This window comes from Arachis hypogaea, chromosome 8, assembly GCF_003086295.3.
Source record: "Arachis hypogaea cultivar Tifrunner chromosome 8, arahy.Tifrunner.gnm2.J5K5, whole genome shotgun sequence".
Classification (NCBI taxonomy): Eukaryota; Viridiplantae; Streptophyta; class Magnoliopsida; order Fabales; family Fabaceae; genus Arachis; species Arachis hypogaea.
Genome location: NC_092043.1, coordinates 46,139,914 through 46,155,052, shown reverse-complemented (window position 1 = coordinate 46,155,052; position 15,139 = coordinate 46,139,914). Strand labels below are relative to the sequence as shown.

General features: G+C 38.9%; 1 non-coding gene across 1 annotated transcript; it reads left to right on the top strand.

Annotated features, from left to right (window-relative positions):
* Positions 1-8,412: 8,412 nt before the first annotated feature.
* On the top strand, positions 8,413-8,520 carry LOC112708523 (small nucleolar RNA R71). Its single transcript, XR_003156377.1, has one exon. It is a non-coding gene; the product is annotated as a small nucleolar RNA R71 (small nucleolar RNA).
* Positions 8,521-15,139: the final 6,619 nt, after the last annotated feature.

The following is a 15,139-nucleotide window of genomic DNA, read 5'->3' as shown; positions in this document are numbered from 1 at the left end:
TGAACTCCAAAAGAAGTCTCTGCACGTGTAAAGCTTAAGCTCAGCCCAAGCACACACCAAGTGGGCCCCGGAAGTAGATTTCTGCATCAATTACTTACTTCTGTAAACCCTAGTAACTAGTCTAGTATAAATAGGACATTTTACTATTGTATTAAACATCTTTGGTCTCGGTTTTATTCCATTATTCATTTTAGGAGACTATTGATCACGTTTTGGGGGCTAGCCATTCGGCCATGCCTGGACCTTCATCACTTATGTATTTTCAACGGTGAAGTTTCTACACACCATAGATTAAGGGTGTGGAGCTCTGCTGCACCTCAAGTTTTAATGCAATTACTACTATTTTCTATTCAATTCAGTTTATTCCTATTCTAAGATATTCGTTGCACTTCACCATGATGAATGTGATGATCTGTGACACTCATCAGCATTCTCACCTATGAACACGTGACTGACAACCACCTCCGTTCTACCTTAGACCGAACGCATATCTCTTAGATTCCTTAATCAGAATCTTCGTAGTATAAGCTAGAATTAATGGCGGCATTCATGAGAATCTGAAAAGTCTAAACCTTGTCTGTGGTATTCCGAGTAGGATTCAGGGATTGAATGACTGTGACGAGCTTCAAACTCGCGATTGTTGGGTGTGATAACAAACACAAAAGAATCAATGGATTCTATTCCGGCATGATCGAGAACCGACAGATGATTAGCCGTGCTGTGATAGAGCATTTGGACCTTTTTTACTGAGAGGATGGGATGTAGCCATTGACAACGGTGATGCCCTACATACAGCTTGCCATGGAAAGGAGTAAGAAGGATTGGATGAAGGTAGTAGGAAAGCAGAGATTCAGAAGGAGCACAACATCTTCATACGCCTATCTGAAATTTCCATCAATGATTTACATAAGTATTTCTATATTTATTTCCTGTTTATTTATTATTATTATTCGAAAACTCCATAACCAATTATTATCCGCCTAACTAAGATTTATAAGATGACCATAGCTTGCTTCATACCAATAATCTCCGTGGGATCGACCCTTACTCACGTAAGGTTTATTACTTGGACGACCCAGTGCACTTGCTGGTTAGTTATGTGAAGTTGTGAAGAAAGTGCTGAGTTATAAACACGCATACCAAGTTGAATGCCATTATTAGAGATCACAATTTCGTGCAACACACACACACACACACACACACACACACACACACACACACACACACACACACACACACACACACACACACAACCCTCAAAATAGCAATAACAGAAAAGTCCTGTTTTTCCAAAATAATCCTCTAAAAGAGATGATATACAACATAAGGTACAAAAGTGGAGAATAAAATACATAAACTAAAACAGAATATAAGTCCCAAAAGATAAGTCTTCGCTTCCAAGAAAACAAATCCAGCACGCTCAGTAAGGTGCGTCATCTCTTGCATCTAAAAACAACAAAACATATATAGAATGAGAATCAGAGATTCTCAATATGGTAAAAGTACCCGCATAAATAATAAATGATGTCCCGAAAAGCCAGAGGCATTCCAAAACTCCAACCACCCATATTGATCCTAAAATTTTCACTAAACCAGAATAAGGTAACTATAACTAAGGAATCTAATCTAACTCTTCACTTTCCATTCTCTTCAAACCTCCATTTTACCATGTGGAATAACCCTCAGCGTTTTCTCCACCAGCATGAGGGATCTCTCAGAAACAAACACAAACAAGACAAACAAGAAAAACACAAATATAGAAATAGATATGGCAAATAGATCAAATAGTAGTTAGTTATAGATAAGCAATTAGGCAAGCCAAATAAATGCATACTCAAACAAAATGTACAAGTGCATATGATGCATGATTGCTCTATGGCCGATGATATCATCTGTCGGTCATACAACCAAACCCGACATGTTTGGTAGTGAACCCTGGACAGAAACACCACCTCGTGGAGCAAGTGAAACTAAGACACAACCCTTGCATACTACCTGCTTAATTTAGAACAAGTGGAACGAACCACTACTCCTGCATACTACTCAAGCGGGTGTTTACAAACTCAACCCAGATCAAGTGGAACAAACCAGAATCTTGCATACTATCCAGGCATCTCAATAACTTAACCTAGAGCAAGTGGGACGAACCATAACCTTTGTTACTGCCCAGGTATCTCAGTTACTAATATAGAGCAAGTGGGACGAACCACAACCCTTACATACTGCCCAGGTGGTGCACGAAATTGTGATCAATACTTTTCACAACTCAAATAATCCCTGGTAATGAATCCAAAAACTTGGTGTTCAATACCATGGCATAAACACAACTTCGCACAACTAACCAGCAAGTGTACTGGGTCGTCCAAGTAATAAACCTTACGCGAGTAAGGGTCGATCCCACAGAGATTGTTGGTATGAAGCAAGCTATGGTCACCTTGTAAATCTTAGTCAGGCAAACTCAAATGGGTATGGGTGATATACGAATAACATAGAGATAAAGATAGAGATACTTATGTAATTCATTGGTAGGAATTTCAGATAAGCGCATGAAGATGCTGTGTCCCTTCCGTCTCTCTGCTTTCCTACTGTCTTCATCCAATCCTTCTTACTCCTTTCCATGGCAAGCTGTATGCAAGGGTTTCACCGTTGTCAGTGGCTACCTCCCATCCTCTCAGTGGAAATGTTCAACGCACCCTGTCACGGCACGACTATCCATCTGTCGGTTCTCAATCAGGCCGGAATAGAATCCAATGATTCTTTTGCGTCTGTCACTAACGCCCCGCCCTCAGGAGTTTGAAGCTCGTCACAGTCATTCAATCATTGAATCCTACTCAGAATACCACAGACAAGGTTTAGACCTTCCGGATTCTCTTGAATGCCGCCATCAGTTCTAGCTTATACCACGAAGATTCCGGTTAAAGAATCCAAGAGATATCCACCCAATCTAAGGTAGAACGGAGGTGGTTGTCAGGCACACGTTCATAGGTGAGAATGATGATGAGTGTCACGGATCATCACATTCATCAAGTTGAAGAACAAGTGATATCTTGGAACAAGAACAAGCGGAATTGAATAGAAGAACAATAGTAATTGCATTAATACTCGAGGTACAGCAGAGCTCCACACCTTAATCTATGGTGTGTAGAAACTCCACCGTTGAAAATACATAAGTGATAGTGTGATCATTGGCTTCGGCCCCATAGAGGGAACCAGAAGAGCCAAGATCTGATCTAAGATCTAAAGTGATCAAAAGATGAAAATACAATAGCAAAAGGTCCTACTTATAGAGAACTAGTAGCCTAGGGTTTACAAAGATGAGTAAATGACATAAAAATCCACTTCCGGGCCCACTTGGTGTGTGCTTGGGCTGAGTATTGAAGCATTTTCGTGTAGAGACTCTTCTTGGAGTTAAACGCCAGCTTTGGTGCCAGTTTGGGCGTTTAACTCCCATCCTTGTGCCAGTTCCGGCGTTTAACGCTGGGAATTCTGAGGGTGACTTTGAACGCCGGTTTGGGCCATCAAATCTTGGGCAAAGTATAGACTATCATATATTGCTGGAAAGCCCAGGATGTCTACTTTCCAACGCCGTTGAGAGCGTGCCAATTGGACTTCTGTAACTCCAGAAAATCCACTTCGAATGCAGGGAGGTCAGAATCCAACAGCATCTGCAGTCCTTTTTAGTCTCTGAATCAGATTTTTGCTCAGGTCCCTCAATTTCAGCCAGAAAATACCTGAAATCACAGAAAAACATACAAACTCATAGTAAAGTCCAGAAAAGTGAATTTTAACTAAAAACTAATAAAAATATACTAAAAACTAACTAGATCATACTAAAAACATACTAAAAACAATGCCAAAAAGCGTACAAATTATCCGCTCATCACAACACCAAACTTAAATTGTTGCTTGTCCTCAAGCAACTGAAAATCAAATAAGATGAAAAGAAGAGAATATGCAATGAATTCCAAAAACATCTATGAAGATCATTATTAATTAGATGAGCGGGGCTTTTAGCTTTTTGCCTCTGAATAGTTTTGGCATCTCACTCTATCCTTTGAAATTCAGAATGATTGGCTTCTCTAGGAACTCAGAATCCAGATAGTGTCATTGATTCTCCTAGTTAAGTATGATGATTCTTGAGCACAGCTACTTATTGAGTTTTGGCCGTGACCCAAAGCACTCTGTCTTCCAGTATTACCACCGGATACATACATGCCACAGACACATAATTGGGTGAACCTTTTCAGATTGTGACTCAGCTTTGCTAGAGTCCCCAATTAGAGGTGTCCAGGGTTCTTAAGCACACTCTTTTTGCCTTGGATCACAACTTTATTTCTTTCTTTTTCTTTCTTTTTCTCTTTCTTTTTCTTTTTCTTTTTTTTTCTCTTTTTTTTCGATTTTTTTTTTGTATTCACTGTTTTTTTCTTGCTTCAAGAATCATTTTTATGATTTTTCAGATCCTCAGTAACATGTCTCCTTTTTCATCATTCTTTCAAGAGCCAACATTCATGAACCACAAATTTAAAAGACATATGCACTGTTTAAGCATACATTCAGAAAACAAAAGTATTGCCACCACATCAAAATAATTAAACTGTTATAAAATTCAAAATTCATGCAATTCTTTTCTTTTTCAATTAAGAACATTTTTTATTCAAGAGAGGTGATGGATTCATAGGACATTCATAACTTTAAGGCATAGACACTAAGACACTAATGATCACAAGACACAAACATTAGATAAACATAAGCACTAAAATTCGAAAAACAGGAAAATAAAGAACAAGGAAATTAAAGAACGGGTCTACCTTAGTGATGGCGGCTTGTTCTTCCTCTTGAAGATCCTATGGAGTGCTTGAGCTCCTCAATGTCTCTTCCTTGTCTTTGTTGCTCCTCTCTCATGATTCTTTGGTCTTCTCTAATTTCATGGAGTAGAATGGAATGTTCTTGGTGCTCCACCCTTAGTTGTCCCATGTTGGAACTCAATTCTCCTAGGGAGGTGTTTAGTTGCTCCCAATAGTTTTGTGGAGGAAAGTGCATCCCTTGAGGTATCTCAGGAATTTGATGATGAGAGGGATCTCTTGTTTGCTCCATCTTCTTCTTAGTGATGGGCTTGTCCTCATCAATGGGGATGTCTCCCTCTATGTCAACTCCAACTGAATAACAGAGGTGACAAATGAGATGAGGAAAGGCTAACCTTGCCAAGGTAGAGGACTTGTCCGCCACCTTATAAAGTTCTTGGGATATCATCTCATGAACTTCTATTTCTTCTCCAATCATGATGCTATGAATCATGATAGCCCGGTCTATAGTAACTTCGGACCGGTTGCTAGTGGGAATGATTGAGCGTTGGATAAACTCCAACCATCCTCTAGCCACGGGCTTGAGGTCATGCCTTCTCAATTGAACCGGCTTTCCTCTTGAATCACTCTTCCATTGGGCGCCCTCTTCACAAATGACTGTGAGGACTTGGTCCAACCTTTGATCAAAGTTGACCCTTCTAGTGTAAGGATGTTCATCTCTTTGCATCATGGGCAAGTTGAATGCCAACCTTACATTTTCTGGACTAAAATCCAAGTATTTCCCCCGAACCATAGTAAGCCAATTCTTTGGGTCCGGGTTCACACTTTGATCATGGTTCTTGGTGATCCATGCATTGGCATAGAACTCTTGAACCATTAAGATTCCGACTTGTTGAATGGGGTTGGTAAGAACTTCCCAACATCTTCTTCGGATCTCATGTCGGATCTCCGGGTATTCACTCTTTTTGAGCTTGAAAGGGACCTCGGGGATCACTTTCTTCAAGGCCACAACTTCATAGAAGTGGTCTTGATGCATCCTTGAGATGAATCTCTCCATCTCCCATGACTCGGAGGTGGAAGCTTTTGCCTTCCCTTTCCTCTTTCTAGAGGTTTCTCCGGCCTTGGATGCCATAAATGGTTATGGAAAAACAAAAAGCAATGCTTTTATCACACCAAACTTAAAAGGTTTGCTCGTCCTCGAGCAAAAGAAGAAAGAAGAGAGTAGAAGAAGAAGAAATAGAGGAGATGGAGATGGCTTTGTGATTCGGCCATGTATGGGTGGGTTTGGGAGGGAAAGTGGTTTGAATTTGAATGGTGGGGTAGGTGGGGTTTTATGAAGGATGGATGTGAGTGGTGAAGAGAAAGATGAGATTTGATAGGTGAAGGGTTTTTGGGGAAGAGGTTGTGAGGTGATTGGTGAATGGGTGAAGAAGAGAAAGAGTGGTGGGGTAGGTGGGGATCCTGTGGGGTCCACAGATCCTGAGGTGTCAAGGAAAAGTCATCCCTGCACCAAGTGGCGAGCAAAAATGCCCTTTGTGCCAAATCTGGCGTTAACCGCCGGGCTGGTACCCATTTCTGGCGTTTAACGCCAAATTCTTGCCCTTTACTGGCGTTTAACGCCAGTCTGGTGCCCCTTTCTGGCGTTAAACGCCCAGAATAGTGCCAGACTGGGCGTTAAACGCCCATCTGCTAGCCTTACTGGCGTTTAAACGCCAGCAGGTTCTTCCTCCAGGGTGTGCTGTTTTTCTTTCTGTTTTTCATTCTGTTTTTGCTTTTTCAATTGAATTTGTGACTTCTCATGATCATCAACCTACAGAAAATATAAAATAACAAAAGAGAATAGATAAAATATAACATTGGGTTGCCTCCCAACAAGCGCTTCTTTAATGTCAGTAGCTTGACAGTGGGCTCCCATGGAGCCTCACAGATGCTCAGAGCAATGTTGGAACCTCCCAACACCAAACTTAGAGTTTGAATGTGGGGGTTCAACACCAAACTTAGAATTTGGTTGTGGCCTCCCAACACCAAACTTAGAGTTTGACTGTAGGGGCTCTGTTTGGCTCTGTTTTGAGAGAAGCTCTTCATACTTCCTCTCCATGGTGACATAGGGATATCCTTGAGTCTCAAACACAAGGGATTCTTCATTCACTTGAATGATCAATTCTCCTCTATCAACATCAATCACAGCCTTTGCTGTGGCTAGGAAGGGTCTGCCAAGGATGATGGATTCATCCATGCACTTCCCAGTCTCTAGGACTATGAAATCAGCAGGGATGTAATGGTCTTCAACTTTTACCAGAACATCCTCTACAAGTCCATAAGCTTGTTTTCTTGAGTTGTCTGCCATCTCTAGTGAGATTTTTGCAGCTTGCACCTCAAAGATCCCTAGCTTCTCCATTACAGAGAGAGGCATGAGGTTTACACTTGACCCTAGGTCACACAAGGCCTTCTTGAAGGTCATGGTGCCTATGGCACAAGGTATTGAAAACTTCCCAGGATCCTGTCTCTTTTGAGGTAGTTTCTGCCTAGACAAGTCATCCAATTCTTTGGTGAGCAAAGGGGGTTCATCCTCCCAAGTCTCATTACCAAACAACTTGTCATTTAGCTTCATGATTGCTCCAAGGTATTTAGCAACTTGCTCTTCAGTGACATACTCATCCTCTTCAGAGGAAGAATACTCATCAGAGCTCATGAATGGCAGAAGTAAGTCCAATGGAATCTCTATGGTCTCATTTTGAGCCTCAGATTCCCATAGTTCCTCATTGGGGAACTCATTGGAGGCCAGTGCACGTCCACTGAGGTCTTCCTCAGTGGCGTTCACTGCCTCTTTCTCCTCTCCAAATTCGGCCATGTTGATGGCCTTGCACTCTCCTTTTGGATTTTCTTCTGTATTACTTGGAAGAGTACTAGGAGGGAGTTCAGTAATTTTCTTGTTCCGCTGACCTACTTGTCCTTCCAAGTTTCTAATGGAGGACCTTGTTTCAGTCATGAAACTTTGAGTGGTTTTGATTAGATCAGAGACCATGGTTGCTAAGTCAGAGGTGTTCTGCTTAGAACTCTCTGTCTGTTGCTGAGAAGATGATGGAAAAGGCTTGCCATTGCTAAACCTGTTTCTTCCACCATTATTGTTGTTGAAACCTTGTTGAGGTCTCTATTGATCCTTCCATGAGAGATTTGGATGATTTCTCCATGAAGGATTATAGGTGTTTCCATAGGGTTCTCCCATGTAATTCACCTCTTCCATTGAAGGGTTCTCAGGATCATAAGCTTCTTCCTCAGATGAAGCCTCCTTAGTATTGCCTGGTGCATTTTGCATTCCAGACAGACTTTGAGAAATCATATTGACTTGCTGAGTCAATATTTTGTTCTGAGCCAATATGGCATTCAGAGTGTCAATCTCAAGAACTCCTTTCTTCTGATTTGTCCCATTGTTCACAGGATTCCTTTCAGAAGTATACATGAATTGGTTATTTGCAACCATTTCAATTAGTTCTTGAGCTTCTGTAGGCGTCTTCTTCAGATGAAGAGATCCTCCAGTAGAACTATCTAATGACATCTTGGATAGTTCAGAGAGACCATCATAGAAAATACCTATGATGCTCCATTCAGAAAGCATATCAGAGGGACACTTTCTGATTAATTGTTTGTATCTTTCCCAAGCTTCATAGAGGGATTCTCCTTCCTTCTGTCTGAAGGTTTGGACCTCCACTCTAAGCTTACTCAATTTTTGAGGTGGAAAGAACTTTGCCAAGAAGGCATTGACTAGCTTTTCCCAAGAGTTCAGGCTTTCTTTAGGTTGTGAGTCTAACCATATCCTAGCTCTGTCTCTTACAGCAAAAGGGAATAGCATAAGTCTGTAGACCTCAGGTTCAACCCCATTAGTCTTGACGGTGTCACAGATTTGCAAGAACTCAGCTAAGAACTGATGAGGATCTTCCAGTGGAAGTCCATGGAACTTGCAATTCTGTTGCAATAGAGAAACTAATTGAGGCTTAAGCTCAAAGTTGTTTGCTCTAATGGCAGGGATAGAGATGCTTCTCCCATAGAAGTCAGGAGTAGGTGCAATAAAGTCACCCAGCACCTTCCTTGCATTGTTGGCATTGTTGTTGTTTTCGGCTGCCATGGGGTCTTCTTCTTTGAAGATTTCTGTTAGGTCCTCTACAGAGAATTGTGCCTTAGCTTCTCTTAGCTTTCGCTTCAAGGTCCTTTCAGGTTCAGGGTCAGCCTCAACAAGAATGCTTTTGTCTTTGCTCCTGCTCATAAGAAAGAGAAGAGAACAAGAAAATGTGGAATCCTCTATGTCACAGTATCGAGATTCCTTGAGGTGTCAGAGGAAAAGAAAAATAGAAGGAAGAAAGAAGAATTCGAACTTATCAAGAAAGATGGAGTTCGAATTTGTGCATTAAGGAATAGTGTTAGTCCATAAATAGAAGGATATGAGAAGAGGGAAAGAAGTTTTTTTCGAAAATTAAGTAAAAGATTTTAAAAACATTTTGAAAAACTTTAATTGATTTTCGAAAACCAAGATTGAGAAAGAAGTAAAGTGATTTTTGAAAAAGATTTTGAAATTAGAAATCAAAAAGATTTGATTGAAAACTATTTTGAAAAAGATGTGATTAAAAAGATATGATTGGTTTTAAAAAGATGTGATTGAGAAGATATGATTTGAAAAACATTTTAAAAAGATTTGATTTAAAAAAAAAATAATGACTTGGCTATCAAGAAAAGATATGATTCAAACATTAAACCTTTCTCAACAGAAAAGGCAACATACTTGAAATGTTGGATCAAATCATTAATTGATAGCAAGTATCTTTGAAAATAGAAAGAGATCAATTTTGAAAACATATGATTGAAAAGATATGATTTGAAAAAGATTTGATTTTGAAAAACTTTGAAAACCTGAAAAAGAAATTGCATTAAAAACAAAATCTTCCCTCTTGTGCCATCCTGGCGTTAAACGCCCAGAATGGTGCACATTCTGGCGTTTAACGCCCAAAACTCTACCCTTTTGGGCGTTAAACGCCCAGCCAGGCACCCTGGCTGGCGTTTAAACGCCAGTCTGTCTTCTTCACTGGCCGTTTTGAACGCCCAGCTTTTTCTGTGTAATTCCTCTGCTGTATGTTCTGAATCTTCAATTCTCTGTATTATTGACTTGAAAAGACACAAATTAAAAATATTTTTGGATTTTTAATAATAAGGAATAATCAAAATGCAACTAAAATCAAATAACAATGCATGCAAGACACCAAACTTAGCAGTTTGTATGCTAATGACACTAACAAAATGAAAATGCATATGAGACACAACAAAGCACTCAAGTCAAGAGAATTCAAAGGTCAGAGCAAGAAAATCATCAAGAATTACTTGAAGATCCTTAAGACACATGAATGAATGCATGCAATTGACACCAAACTTAAAATGAGACTCTAAACTCAAACAAGAAATTTTTGGATTTTATGATTTTGTAATTTTTTTGTGTTTTTTTTCGAAAATTAAGTGGAAAAAGAAAGAAAATAAAGATATCAAAATTCTTAATGAGAATTCCAGGAATCATGCAATGTTAGTCTAAAGCTTTAGTCTAAAGGAATTAGACATGGCTAGCCAAGCTTCAGCAGGACATTGCATTCAAGAGCTAAATTGATGAAAATCAATCAGCTTTGGTGATGATAGGAACATCACCTTGAAACACTGGAATTCATTCTTAAGAACTCTGAAGAAAAAAAATACCTAATCTAAGCAACAAGATGAACCGTCAGTTGTCCAAACTCAACAATCCCCGGCAACGGCGCCAAAAACTTGGTGCACGAAATTGTGATCAATACTTTTCACAACTCAAATAATCCCCGGTAATGAATCCAAAAACTTGGTGTTCAATACCATGGCATAAACACAACTTCGCACAACTAACCAGCAAGTGTACTGGGTCGTTCAAGTAATAAACCTTACGCAAGTAAGGGTCGATCCCACAGAGATTGTTGGTATGAAGCAAGCTATGGTCACCTTGTAAATCTTAGTCAGGCAAACTCAAATGGGTATGGGTGATATACGAATAACATAGAGATAAAGATAGAGATAATTATGTAATTCATTGGTAGGAATTTCAGATAAGCGCATGAAGATGCTGTGTCCCTTCCGTCTCGCTGCTTTCCTACTGTCTTCATCCAATCCTTCTTACTCCTTTCCATGGCAAGCTGTATGCAAGGGTTTCACCGTTGTCAGTGGCTACCTCCCATCCTCTCAGTGGAAATGTTCAACGCACTCTGTCACGGCACGGCTATCCATCTGTCGGTTCTCAATCAGGCCGGAATAGAATCCAGTGATTCTTTTGCGTCTGTCACTAACGCCCCGCCCTCAGGAGTTTGAAGCTCGTCACAGTCATTCAATCATTGAATCCTACTCAGAATACCACAGACAAGGTTTAGACCTTCCGGATTCTCTTGAAAGCCGCCATCAGTTCTAGCTTATACCATGAAGATTCCGGTTAAAGAATCCAAGAGATATCCACCCAATCTAAGGTAGAACGGAGGTGGTTGTCAGGCACACGTTCATAGGTGAGAATGATGATGAGTGTCACGGATCATCACATTCATCAAGTTGAAGAACAAGTGATATCTTGGAACAAGAACAAGCGGAATTGAATAGAAGAACAATAGTAATTGCATTAATACTCGAGGTACAGCAGAGCTCCACACCTTAATCTATGGTGTGTAGAAACTCCACCGTTGAAAATACATAAGTGATAGTGTGATCATTGGCTTCGGCCCCAGAGAGGGAACCAGAAGAGCCAAGATCTGATCTAAGATCTAAAGTGATCAAAAGATGAAAATACAATAGCAAAAGGTCCTACTTATAGAGAACTAGTAGCCTAGGGTTTACAAAGATGAGTAAATGACATAAAAATCCACTTCCGGGCCCACTTGGTGTGTGCTTGGGCTGAGCATTGAAGCATTTTCGTGTAGAAACTCTTCTTGGAGTTAAACGCCAGCTTTGGTGCCAGTTTGGGCGTTTAACTCCCATCCTTGTGCCAGTTCCGGCGTTTAATGCTGGGAATTCTGAGGGTGACTTTGAACGCCGGTTTGGGCCATCAAATCTTGGGCAAAGTATGGACTATCATATATTGCTGGAAAGCCCAGGATGTCTACTTTCCAACGCCGTTGAGAGCGCGCCAATTGGGCTTCTGTAGCTCCAGAAAATCCACTTCGAATGCAGGGAAGTCAGAATCCAACAGCATCTGCAGTCCTTTTTAGTCTCTGAATCAGATTTTTGCTCAGGTCCCTCAATTTCAGCCAGAAAATACCTGAAATCACAGAAAAACACACAAACTCATAGTAAAGTCCAGAAAAGTGAATTTTAACTAAAAACTAATAAAAATATACTAAAAACTAACTAGATCATACTAAAAACATACTAAAAACAATGCCAAAAAGCGTACAAATTATCCGCTCATCACCAGGCGTCTCAGACATTAACCCGAAGCAAGTGGGACGAGACACAACCCTTGCATACTGCCAAGATATTTCAATCATTAACCTTAATTCCTTATCACTCAATCAACTTCATTCGTAATAATAATCACGTTCATCATCACATCTCAATCTCATAATCATTCACATTATCCTCATAATCATAATCAATCATTCTCATTATCATATTTATCCCTTTCATAACTCAACATCTCAATATTCATAGATATGCTCACACACATAATTCTCATCATCATCACCTCATTCAACAATATCATAATCGTCTTCATCACATAACTCGTTCAGCATCTCATTTTTAACTCAATTCATTACTTCACAATCTCCTTCAATCTCAATTTAACTCGCTCAATATAGATTCGCTCTTATTCCGAAACCTAAAAAAAACTAGCTATCAGACCTTAAACAGGGATTATGAAAATTTACAAGTTTTTCTAAAAGGTCAAACATTTAAAAAATAGAGTTTTGTGTGAAAAATAGGTCTTGTGTGTACGCATCATTGCTATGCATACGCACGCACCAGAATGAATTCCCAGCCTGTGCGTAAGCATTATTGTTATGCGTACACACAACTTGTAAATTTTCAGGGTGTGTGTACGCACAAGTCTCGTCACATGTCTTGTTCTGTGCGTGCGTATGATAGGGTACATGGGCACCCAAACTAGAAATTCTGGTTTTCTGCAATTTAGAGCATTCAATCCTATCCTATGACAACTAGCCTAAGTTTTCACGCAACATTATATATCATCTACAAGAAACCAAAATTATATCTTGGTCGATTTCTCCCAAAGCTCAAAACACCAAACTTCAAGCTTCCAAAACTCTCAAACAACTTCCATAAGTTCCAGCCACCAAAGCTTTGTTCGAAGTACTCCAATTCACCAATTTGGTTTCAATCAACATAATATTCACCCTAATTTCATATAATTTTATCTTATCAATGCTAGGGTTTACCAATTCATCAATTCACAAGGGTTTAGAGTATTCTTACCTTACCTATTGATGATTGGGTAAAATTCAACAATTATCTAAGGATAGATTTCACCAAAATAATGAGAATCACTTAATACCCTTAACCAAAATGCAAATTCTGAATGGAAGAGAAAATTGAAAACAAAATATAAAGTTTCTTACCATTTTGTTTGGATAAAATTGAAGAGGACCTCGAGACGATTGCATGGCCACAAACATCTCGTTAATCGGAACTCCAAATTAAAAGTTATGTGAAAATAAAATTGGAGGTAAAAAGAAATTAGGTTATTGCTCTTCTCTTCTCTTTCTCAGCGGGAATAATGAAAGAGAAGGCGAAAAGAAGATTGATGGAGACTATATATGGAGCTAGGTGAGTAGGCTTGGGCCTATTTAGATCCGATTCATTCGATTTAGTCCGTTAATCCAATTTTGAGTCAAAATCTTTAAAATTAACGTTTTAATTCGTATTTTAAATATTTTTATTTTTTAAAATTATAAGATTTAATTTTTTAATCTTTTTAACTTATAATTAATTATTTATTAATTTACTTTATTTTTATAATTATAATTTAATACTTGTTATTAAGCCAAGATATAAAAAGAACGGGGAAAAAAATTGCCGTAACAAAGAAGAATATTTTCCAACAATAAGTATCTAGCCAGGTAGGATTATACTTTTGTATCTAGCCAAACAAATAAATAAACAAGATTTCAATTCCATGTGGAATTTAGAATTTTTTTATTTAAATTAATAAAATATAATTTTTATTAAAAAAAGGTAAATGATCATATATATATATATGACATATTCTAAATACTGAGACTCATATCACAGAAGAAAATATAAAGTACCTAATTAATTGAATATGACTTAAGTTTTATATTATAAATTTTGAGTTAATATTTAAAATGACCTTTAAAATTTGACTACTGACTCAATTTAACTTTTAAATTTTTAATTGACTCAATTTATATCTTGAAATTTTAAGGCGTAATTCAAATTGGCCCTTTCGTCTAACTCCGTTACTGGAATGATGACGTGTCATCCAAATCTTACCACATGTCTCTCCTTCTTCTTTTTATCATTGCCTCACCACCTCCCCTTTATCAATATTCTCTCTCCTCCCACAAACAATAACATTCACAACTCACCAACATCCACACATTTTCACCGCCATAGTTTTTAAGAGTATAACACGTACATTCACCATTTTTCATTATTGCAAATAGACAGCAAATCAATGAATATGACATCGTTAGAGGTAACACCATGAACCACCATTTATGAAAAGAGCTGTAATGCTTGCTTACCGTGACCAACTGACCATTCATCGCCATGCCGCAAATAACGACACCCCAAGAAATAACATCCTTACGCACAATCATGTTGAAAATCTTGAACCCCATTTTCATGTAACCACACTTAGCATACATGTTGAGCAATTCATTCCCAATATTACCATCAATCACAAGGTCACACCACCCATTGTCCCAAATTCGAAGCACCCTCAGAAACACCTTTACCCATTGCACTCATCTTTGTATTCTTATTAAGAGAGACTAAAGTGTAGTATTATATTTTTTTTCTTTTTTATTTCTCTTCAATTTGTTAATGTTAGTGATTGTTAATATTGTTTGTTGGGAAGGGAGGACGTTGATAGAGGAAAGATGGTGATACTGATGGTGAGAAAGAGAAGGATCAGATAATAGAAAGACTCTTCTTAAGTGGCAGTGAAAATGTGTGGGTGTTAGTAGGTTGTGAATGTTGTTGTTTGTTGGAAGAGGGAGGGTGTTGGTAGAGGGGAGGTGGTGATGGCGATGGTAAGAGGAAGAAGGAGAGGCATGTGGTGAGGTTTGGGTGCCATGTCATCACTCTGTTGA